General features: G+C 42.1%; 9 non-coding genes across 9 annotated transcripts; 8 read left to right on the forward strand and 1 right to left on the reverse strand.

Moving 5' to 3' along the window:
• Positions 1–456: 456 nt before the first annotated feature.
• Positions 457–528, forward strand: trnad-guc (transfer RNA aspartic acid (anticodon GUC)). Its single transcript has one exon. It is a non-coding gene; the product is annotated as a tRNA-Asp (tRNA).
• Positions 529–646: 118 nt separating this feature from the next.
• Positions 647–717, forward strand: trnag-gcc (transfer RNA glycine (anticodon GCC)). The gene has a single exon. It is a non-coding gene; the product is annotated as a tRNA-Gly (tRNA).
• A 1,098-nt stretch (positions 718–1,815) lies between these two features.
• On the forward strand, positions 1,816–1,887 carry trnad-guc (transfer RNA aspartic acid (anticodon GUC)). The gene has a single exon. It is a non-coding gene; the product is annotated as a tRNA-Asp (tRNA).
• Positions 1,888–3,536: 1,649 nt separating this feature from the next.
• On the forward strand, positions 3,537–3,608 carry trnad-guc (transfer RNA aspartic acid (anticodon GUC)). The gene has a single exon. It is a non-coding gene; the product is annotated as a tRNA-Asp (tRNA).
• Positions 3,609–4,713: 1,105 nt separating this feature from the next.
• trnad-guc (transfer RNA aspartic acid (anticodon GUC)) lies at positions 4,714–4,785 on the forward strand. Its single transcript has one exon. It is a non-coding gene; the product is annotated as a tRNA-Asp (tRNA).
• Positions 4,786–5,890: 1,105 nt separating this feature from the next.
• On the forward strand, positions 5,891–5,962 carry trnad-guc (transfer RNA aspartic acid (anticodon GUC)). Its single transcript has one exon. It is a non-coding gene; the product is annotated as a tRNA-Asp (tRNA).
• A 118-nt stretch (positions 5,963–6,080) lies between these two features.
• Positions 6,081–6,151, forward strand: trnag-gcc (transfer RNA glycine (anticodon GCC)). Its single transcript has one exon. It is a non-coding gene; the product is annotated as a tRNA-Gly (tRNA).
• Positions 6,152–7,431: 1,280 nt separating this feature from the next.
• trnad-guc (transfer RNA aspartic acid (anticodon GUC)) lies at positions 7,432–7,503 on the forward strand. The gene has a single exon. It is a non-coding gene; the product is annotated as a tRNA-Asp (tRNA).
• Positions 7,504–7,825: 322 nt separating this feature from the next.
• trnad-guc (transfer RNA aspartic acid (anticodon GUC)) lies at positions 7,826–7,897 on the reverse strand. Its single transcript has one exon. It is a non-coding gene; the product is annotated as a tRNA-Asp (tRNA).
• Positions 7,898–10,623: the final 2,726 nt, after the last annotated feature.

Raw genomic sequence — 10,623 nt, forward strand, 5'->3', positions numbered from 1 at the left:
CTTGAGTTTGGCCTTTGTGACAAAAGTCTGAGTTTGGGATCACTTACCGTTTGGACATTTACGCATTCTCAGTAGACTTTTGTGAATCCATTGTAGATTTCCAGTGTGTGAGGTGATGTACTTTGTGCAAGGCTTTAGTTGTTAAATGGGAAACGAATATCCAACAAGTCAGTGACAACTGTCTTGAGTTTGGCCTTTGCGACTATGTCCTGGGATTTTCCACACACACCTCACCTTCTAACTACTATCGTGTGGCTTGTGAGAGGTATAGAGCAAAACCGAATACATGTACGTGTTCGTGAGGGTCTCAGCTTTCCATACATGGGTCATAGTAGTTTCTAGCTCTAACCATTCAGTCTCTACAGATGTTTTTGTTGGAAGGGTTAACACCCAACTCTCCAAATTTAGGGATAGTATCCAATGCTCCACATTTTTTCAAATGACCAACCCACCTGCTCCTCGTTAGTATAGTGGTGAGTATCCCCGCCTGTCACGCGGGAGACCGGGGTTCAATTCCCCGACGGGGAGGAAAGACTGATTTTATTAGGGTGTACAATGTCTCTGATCCCACAAAGTGGAAGATATGCTTTGAATTAAAGCTTCTTATTACGATTTCCAGCCGTGGGGGTTATTTCAGCATCGCAAGGCATTGGTTGTTCCGTGGTAGAATTCTTGCCTGCCACGCGGGAGGCCCGGGTTTGATTCCCGGCCAATGCAGGAATTTTTTAACAAGCCATTTTGACAAGTATGCAAACCCCTGAGGAAGAAATCTATGTTTACATTGCCAGGTTAACAGCAATCTCTGGTCATGGTAGAATTCTCAACTGACTCTTGAAAAGTCTGAGTTTGGGTTCACTTACCGTTTGGACATTTACGCATTCTCAGTAGCCTTTTGTGAATCCATTGTAGATTTCCAGTGTGTGAGGTGATGTACTTTGTGCAAGGCTTTAGTTGTTAAATGGGAAACGAATATCCAACAAGTCAGTGACAACTGTCTTGAGTTTGGCCTTTGTGACAAAAGTCTGAGTTTGGGATCACTTACCGTTTGGACATTTACGCATTCTCAGTAGACTTTTGTGAATCCATTGTAGATTTCCAGTGTGTGAGGTGATGTACTTTGTGCAAGGCTTTAGTTGTTAAATGGGAAACGAATATCCAACAAGTCAGTGACAACTGTCTTGAGTTTGGCCTTTGTGACAAAAGTCTGAGTTTGGGATCACTTACCGTTTGGACATTTACGCATTCTCAGTAGACTTTTGTGAATCCATTGTAGATTTCCAGTGTGTGAGGGGATTTACTTTGTGCAAGGCTTTAGTTGTTAAATGGGAAACGAATATCCAACAAGTCAGTGACAACTGTCTTGAGTTTGGCCTTTGTGACAAAAGTCTGAGTTTGGGATCACTTACCGTTTGGACATTTACGCATTCTCAGTAGACTTTTGTGAATCCATTGTAGATTTCCAGTGTGTGAGGTGATGTACTTTGTGCAAGGCTTTAGTTGTTAAATGGGAAACGAATATCCAACAAGTCAGTGACAACTGTCTTGAGTTTGGCCTTTGCGACTATGTCCTGGGATTTTCCACACACACCTCACCTTCTAACTACTATCGTGTGGCTTGTGAGAGGTATAGAGCAAAACCGAATACATGTACGTGTTCGTGAGGGTCTCAGCTTTCCATACATGGGTCATAGTAGTTTCTAGCTCTAACCATTCAGTCTCTACAGATGTTTTTGTTGGAAGGGTTAACACCCAACTCTCCAAATTTAGGGATAGTATCCAATGCTCCACATTTTTTCAAATGACCAACCCACCTGCTCCTCGTTAGTATAGTGGTGAGTATCCCCGCCTGTCACGCGGGAGACCGGGGTTCAATTCCCCGACGGGAGGAAAGACTGATTTTATTAGGGTGTACAATGTCTCTGATCCCACAAAGTGGAAGATATGCTTTGAATTAAAGCTTCTTATTACGATTTCCAGCCGTGGGGGTTATTTCAGCATCGCAAGGCATTGGTTGTTCCGTGGTAGAGTTCTTGCCTGCCACGCGGGAGGCCCGGGTTTGATTCCCGGCCAATGCAGGAATTTTTTAACAAGCCATTTTGACAAGTATGCAAACCCCTGAGGAAGAAATCTATGTTTACATTGCCAGGTTAACAGCAATCTCTGGTCATGGTAGAATTCTCAACTGACTCTTGAAAAGTCTGAGTTTGGGTTCACTTACCGTTTGGACATTTACGCATTCTCAGTAGACTTTTGTGAATCCATTGTAGATTTCCAGTGTGTGAGGTGATGTACTTTGTGCAAGGCTTTAGTTGTTAAATGGGAAACGAATATCCAACAAGTCAGTGACAACTGTCTTGAGTTTGGCCTTTGTGACAAAAGTCTGAGTTTGGGATCACTTACCGTTTGGACATTTACGCATTCTCAGTAGACTTTTGTGAATCCATTGTAGATTTCCAGTGTGTGAGGTGATGTACTTTGTGCAAGGCTTTAGTTGTTAAATGGGAAACGAATATCCAACAAGTCAGTGACAACTGTCTTGAGTTTGGCCTTTGTGACAAAAGTCTGAGTTTGGGATCACTTACCGTTTGGACATTTACGCATTCTCAGTAGACTTTTGTGAATCCATTGTAGATTTCCACTGTGTGAGGTGATGTACTTTGTGCAAGGCTTTAGTTGTTAAATGGGAAACGAATATCCAACAAGTCAGTGACAACTGTCTTGAGTTTGGCCTTTGTGACAAAAGTCTGAGTTTGGGATCACTTACCGTTTGGACATTTACGCATTCTCAGTAGACTTTTGTGAATCTATTGTAGATTTCCAGTGTGTGAGGTGATGTACTTTGTGCAAGGCTTTAGTTGTTAAATGGGAAACGAATATCCAACAAGTCAGTGACAACTGTCTTGAGTTTGGCCTTTGTGACAAAAGTCTGAGTTTGGGATCACTTACCGTTTGGACATTTACGCATTCTCAGTAGACTTTTGTGAATCCATTGTAGATTTCCAGTGTGTGAGGTGATGTACTTTGTGCAAGGCTTTAGTTGTTAAATGGGAAACGAATATCCAACAAGTCAGTGACAACTGTCTTGAGTTTGGCTTTGTGACAAAAGTCTGAGTTTGGGATCACTTACCGTTTGGACATTTACGCATTCTCAGTAGACTTTTGTGAATCCATTGTAGATTTCCAGTGTGTGAGGTGATGTACTTTGTGCAAGGCTTTAGTTGTTAAATGGGAAACGAATATCCAACAAGTCAGTGACAACTGTCTTGAGTTTGGCCTTTGCGACTATGTCCTGGGATTTTCCACACACACCTCACCTTCTAAATACTATCGTGTGGCTTGTGAGAGGTATAGAGCAAAACCGAATACATGTACGTGTTCGTGAGGGTCTCAGCTTTCCATAGATGGGTCATAGTAGTTTCTAGCTCTAACCATTCAGTCTCTACAGATGTTTTTGTTGGAAGGGTTAACACCCAACTCTCCAAATTTAGGGATAGTATCCAATGCTCCACATTTTTTCAAATGTCCAACCCACCTGCTCCTCGTTAGTATAGTGGTGAGTATCCCCGCCTGTCACGCGGGAGACCGGGGTTCAATTCCCCGACGGGGAGGAAAGACTGATTTTATTAGGGTGTACAATGTCTCTGATCCCACAAAGTGGAAGATATGCTTTGAATGAAAGCTTCTTATGACGATTTCCAGCCGTGGGGGTTATTTCAGCATCGCAAGGCATTGGTTGTTCCGTGGTAGAATTCTTGCCTGCCACGCGGGAGGCCTGGGTTTGATTCCCGGCCAATGCAGGAATTTTTTAACAAGCCATTTTGACAAGTATGCAAACCCCTGAGGAAGAAATCTATGTTTACATTGCCAGGTTAACAGCAATCTCTGGTCATGGTAGAATTCTCAACTGACTCTTGAAAAGTCTGAGTTTGGGTTCACTTACCGTTTGGACATTTACGCATTCTCAGTAGCCTTTTGTGAATCCATTGTAGATTTCCAGTGTGTGAGGTGATGTACTTTGTGCAAGGCTTTAGTTGTTAAATGGGAAACGAATATCCAACAAGTCAGTGACAACTGTCTTGAGTTTGGCCTTTGTGACAAAAGTCTGAGTTTGGGATCACTTACCGTTTGGACATTTACGCATTCTCAGTAGACTTTTGTGAATCCATTGTAGATTTCCAGTGTGTGAGGTGATGTACTTTGTGCAAGGCTTTAGTTGTTAAATGGGAAACGAATATCCAACAAGTCAGTGACAACTGTCTTGAGTTTGGCCTTTGTGACAAAAGTCTGAGTTTGGGATCACTTACCGTTTGGACATTTACGCATTCTCAGTAGACTTTTGTGAATCCATTGTAGATTTCCAGTGTGTGAGGTGATGTACTTTGTGCAAGGCTTTAGTTGTTAAATGGGAAACGAATATCCAACAAGTCAGTGACAACTGTCTTGAGTTTGGCCTTTGCGACTATGTCCTGGGATTTTCCACACACACCTCACCTTCTAAATACTATCGTGTGGCTTGTGAGAGGTATAGAGCAAAACCGAATACATGTACGTGTTCGTGAGGGTCTCAGCTTTCCATACATGGGTCATAGTAGTTTCTAGCTCTAACCATTCAGTCTCTACAGATGTTTTTGTTGGAAGGGTTAACACCCAACTCTCCAAATTTAGGGATAGTATCCAATGCTCCACATTTTTTCAAATGACCAACCCACCTGCTCCTCGTTAGTATAGTGGTGAGTATCCCCGCCTGTCACGCGGGAGACCGGGGTTCAATTCCCCGACGGGGAGGAAAGACTGATTTTATTAGGGTGTACAATGTCTCTGATCCCACAAAGTGGAAGATATGCTTTGAATTAAAGCTTCTTATGACGATTTCCAGCCGTGGGGGTTATTTCAGCATCGCAAGGCATTGGTTGTTCCGTGGTAGAATTCTTGCCTGCCACGCGGGAGGCCTGGGTTTGATTCCCGGCCAATGCAGGAATTTTTTAACAAGCCATTTTGACAAGTATGCAAACCCCTGAGGAAGAAATCTATGTTTACATTGCCAGGTTAACAGCAATCTCTGGTCATGGTAGAATTCTCAACTGACTCTTGAAAAGTCTGAGTTTGGGTTCACTTACCGTTTGGACATTTACGCATTCTCAGTAGACTTTTGTGAATCCATTGTAGATTTCCAGTGTGTGAGGTGATGTACTTTGTGCAAGGCTTTAGTTGTTAAATGGGAAACGAATATCCAACAAGTCAGTGACAACTGTCTTGAGTTTGGCCTTTGTGACAAAAGTCTGAGTTTGGGATCACTTACCGTTTGGACATTTACGCATTCTCAGTAGACTTTTGTGAATCCATTGTAGATTTCCAGTGTGTGAGGTGATGTACTTTGTGCAAGGCTTTAGTTGTTAAATGGGAAACGAATATCCAACAAGTCAGTGACAACTGTCTTGAGTTTGGCCTTTGTGACAAAAGTCTGAGTTTGGGATCACTTACCGTTTGGACATTTACGCATTCTCAGTAGACTTTTGTGAATCCATTGTAGATTTCCAGTGTGTGAGGTGATGTACTTTGTGCAAGGCTTTAGTTGTTAAATGGGAAACGAATATCCAACAAGTCAGTGACAACTGTCTTGAGTTTGGCCTTTGCGACTATGTCCTGGGATTTTCCACACACACCTCACCTTCTAACTACTATCGTGTGGCTTGTGAGAGGTATAGAGCAAAACCGAATACATGTACGTGTTCGTGAGGGTCTCAGCTTTCCATACATGGGTCATAGTAGTTTCTAGCTCTAACCATTCAGTCTCTACAGATGTTTTTGTTGGAAGGGTTAACACCCAACTCTCCAAATTTAGGGATAGTATCCAATGCTCCACATTTTTTCAAATGACCAACCCACCTGCTCCTCGTTAGTATAGTGGTGAGTATCCCCGCCTGTCACGCGGGAGACCGGGGTTCAATTCCCCGACGGGGAGGAAAGACTGATTTTATTAGGGTGTACAATGTCTCTGATCCCACAAAGTGGAAGATATGCTTTGAATTAAAGCTTCTTATTACGATTTCCAGCCGTGGGGGTTATTTCAGCATCGCAAGGCATTGGTTGTTCCGTGGTAGAATTCTTGCCTGCCACGCTGGAGGCCCGGGTTTGATTCCCGGCCAATGCAGGAATTTTTTAACAAGCCATTTTGACAAGTATGCAAACCACTGAGGAAGAAATCTATGTTTACATTGCCAGGTTAACAGCAATCTCTGGTCATGGTAGAATTCTCAACTGACTCTTGAAAAGTCTGAGTTTGGGTTCACTTACCGTTTGGACATTTACGCATTCTCAGTAGACTTTTGTGAATCCATTGTAGATTTCCAGTGTGTGAGGTGATGTACTTTGTGCAAGGCTTTAGTTGTTAAATGGGAAACGAATATCCAACAAGTCAGTGACAACTGTCTTGAGTTTGGCCTTTGTGACAAAAGTCTGAGTTTGGGATCACTTACCGTTTGGACATTTACGCATTCTCAGTAGACTTTTGTGAATCCATTGTAGATTTCCAGTGTGTGAGGTGATGTACTTTGTGCAAGGCTTTAGTTGTTAAATGGGAAACGAATATCCAACAAGTCAGTGACAACTGTCTTGAGTTTGGCCTTTGTGACAAAAGTCTGAGTTTGGGATCACTTACCGTTTGGACATTTACGCATTCTCAGTAGACTTTTGTGAATCCATTGTAGATTTCCAGTGTGTGAGGTGATGTACTTTGTGCAAGGCTTTAGTTGTTAAATGGGAAACGAATATCCAACAAGTCAGTGACAACTGTCTTGAGTTTGGCCTTTGTGACAAAAGTCTGAGTTTGGGATCACTTACCGTTTGGACATTTACGCATTCTCAGTAGACTTTTGTGAATCCATTGTAGATTTCCAGTGTGTGAGGTGATGTACTTTGTGCAAGGCTTTAGTTGTTAAATGGGAAACGAATATCCAACAAGTCAGTGACAACTGTCTTGAGTTTGGCTTTTGTGACAAAAGTCTGAGTTTGGGATCACTTACCGTTTGGACATTTACGCATTCTCAGTAGACTTTTGTGAATCCATTGTAGATTTCCAGTGTGTGAGGTGATGTACTTTGTGCAAGGCTTTAGTTGTTAAATGGGAAACGAATATCCAACAAGTCAGTGACAACTGTCTTGAGTTTGGCCTTTGCGACTATGTCCTGGGATTTTCCACACACACCTCACCTTCTAACTACTATCGTGTGGCTTGTGAGAGGTATAGAGCAAAACCGAATACATGTACGTGTTCGTGAGGGTCTCAGCTTTCCATACATGGGTCATAGTAGTTTCTAGCTCTAACCATTCAGTCTCTACAGATGTTTTTGTTGGAAGGGTTAACACCCAACTCTCCAAATTTAGGGATAGTATCCAATGCTCCACATTTTTTCAAATGACCAACCCACCTGCTCCTCGTTAGTATAGTGGTGAGTATCCCCGCCTGTCACGCGGGAGACCGGGGTTCAATTCCCCAACGGGGAGGAAAGACTGATTATATATAAAAGTCTGAGTTTGGGATCACTTACCGTTTGGACATTTACGCATTCTCAGTAGACTTTTGTGAATCCATTGTAGATTTCCAGTGTGTGAGGTGATGTACTTTGTGCAAGGCTTTAGTTGTTAAATGGGAAACGAATATCCAACAAGTCAGTGACAACTGTCTTGAGTTTGGCCTTTGCGACTATGTCCTGGGATTTTCCACATACGCCTCAAATTTTGTGGCTTGTGGGCGGTATAGAGCCCACAAGTGAGGGTCTCAGCTTTCCATAGATGGTCTGTATACCCTAAAAAAAAGCAGCATTTCCTCCCAGTCGGGGAATTGAACCCGGGTCTCCCGCGTGACAGGCGGGGATACTCACCACTATACTAACGAGGACTAGGTGGGTTGGGCATTTTAAAAAATGTGGTGCATTGGATACTAACCCTAAATTTGGAGAGTTGTGTGTTAACCCTTCAAACAAAAACATCTGTAGAGACTGAATGGTTAGAGCTAGAGACTACTATGACCCATCTATGGAAAGCTGAGACCCTCACGGACACGTACATGTGAGGGTCAAGATTTATTTATACAGCACATTTCATACATGGATGCTACACAATGTCTTCACAGGAAAAAACAAATAAAATAAGAAATTAAACAATATTTAGTACACAAACATAAGATAAAAAAACAGAAGACTAAACTGAAAGACTAATGAACATTCTAAAGAAATGCCATAGATTAAAATGTTAATTAGATGCAATATCCAAACCAAAATATACGCTTGATTTTTTAGGAGGGGCTCTGAAGGACACACAACATTTACATTTAAGTCATTTAGCAGACGCTCTTATCCAGAGCGACTTACAAATTGGTCCATTCACCTTATGATATCCAGTGGAACAACCACTTTACAATAGTGCATCTAAATCTTTTAAGGGGGGCGGGGGTTAGAAGGATTACTTTATCCTATCCCAGGTATTCCTTAAAGAGGTGGGGTTTCAGGTGTCTCCGGAAGGTGGTGATTGACTCCGCTGTCCTGGCGTCGTGAGGGAGCTTGTTCCACCATTGGGGTGCCAGAGCAGCGAACAGTTTTGACTGGGCTGAGCGGGAACTGTGCTTCCTCAGAGGTAGGGGGGCCAGCAGGCCAGAGGTGGATGAACGCAGTGCCCTTGTTTGGGTGTAGGGCCTGATCAGAGCCTGAAGGTACGGAGGTGCCGTACATTCACTATGAGGGTGTCCACTGGACGTTGACTAGTAACAACAACAGGGACCTTAAAGTCACCCACCTTGAGACACACCAAATCTGCCCAAGAAGAGGAAAACAAAAGAAAAACCCACACCAAACTTAAAGACAGGACGCAAACCAAAAAGGTGGAGCAACTAAAGGTGTTGACTCTCCACATCTACCAAAACAACTGGAGCACTGGGCCAGACACTCTTAAATAGAACCTGGACCAGCTCAGGTGAAACACCTTCCCACTAACGAGATGGACAAGCCAGCACAGGTGTAACACATACTGACTAACGAGGTGACACCAATCAGTGCGCCCTACGTGCTAACGAGCTATACGTGCTAAAGTCCAACCTCAAAACAAAAATGGAAATACCAAAGCCTGTAACACCTTCCCCCTTAAGACACCAAATACATCCTATATTTCTGTTGGACAAGTTTGCTCACCACCAACAGAAAACAACTTAATTTCCCAATATAATCAATTAAATTGATTCCCTTCTACAATATAAACATGGTGTCTACTGGCTGTCAACAACTAAAAAACAATAAATATAGCTTCTAGAACTTTCATCTTCCTTAAAACTCACAGCATCTAGAACTCTCGTCCCCTTGGAACGAGCCCAAACAAAACTCATCTCCAATATGGAAAAACATGCAGTCGAAATAAATTGTGATCCATGGCAACGCACTGGCTAAACGCAAAACACAAATCTTTTTGACTGCCCACCCCTGAGACAATCAGCAACCAAGTTGTCCTCACCACAGACATGTCTGATTTCAAGAGGAAACTCCTGCAATATCCACAGTAACTTTCCACCTCACTGCGGAGCTTCTCTCTCTTTTCAGGGTTCACTCGATAGGCATGTTGTTGGATCGCGGCCCAGTCCCCAATGTCATGCTCTAGTACATTTGGGTTGGCACATCTGAGAATGAACCCTGATTGAGAATGAACCCTGATATTATAAAAGCAGGGCAACATTGTCAGTATAATTGTCAGTTGGTTGCATTAATAATAATCATTACTAAATGTTACATGAAATGTAAATACGAAATATTTACATTTCAACAGCATTTCAATGACATTTTGTTAGGTGGGATACATCAAAACACAGTTTTAACGTGTCCAAATCAATAACCAATATGCAAAAACAGTTTGGGATGAATTGAAAACCTAAACATAGCATGTGCTATATACATAAACATCTGCCACAATAATCATATTACTTGTATTTCTTTTAAACAAGCACCTTATAAACTGCACAAGCACCAAAAACGCTGTTGTTTTGACAAGGGGCAATAAATCACTGATATCGATTAGGGGGGGAAATCAGGTTGTACGTGCTGTTGAAACTAACACAACTAAAAAAAACACATGGAAATGGGAGATATTTTTTAACTCATTGGTTAGAGGACAACCTGCAGAAGACAGTCAGCTACAATTTGGAGTGATGCATTTAAATGTAGGGGTCGCTAAACAAAGAAACATAACACTTATTTCTTATAACTCATCGATATAATGCTAAAATCATTTGTGTAACAGAAGGGAGATGAGGTTGCACATCCTGTTAAAACTAACAGCTCAAAAACCACACGGAATCTGGTAATAATGGTAACATCACTGGTTAGATGACAATTTGTGGAAAACAGCTAGCTACATTTTGAAGTGTTGCATTTTGATTCAAGTGGGTCACCAACGTGGTAAGTTTAGCGACCCTTTCAGAGCCTGGATTTTCCCTGAGGCTAATATCCATATCATGTTGAAATCAATTGATAAGGGGGCAAACATTTAGGGTTCTACATTGTGACATTTAAAAAAAAACTCCTACAACAATGTTTAAACATTCTACATTGTGACATTAATTCATTGATATCATGAAACAACTCC

Source organism: Salmo trutta, chromosome 23 (assembly GCF_901001165.1).
Source record: "Salmo trutta chromosome 23, fSalTru1.1, whole genome shotgun sequence".
NCBI classification, from domain to species: Eukaryota; Metazoa; Chordata; class Actinopteri; order Salmoniformes; family Salmonidae; genus Salmo; species Salmo trutta.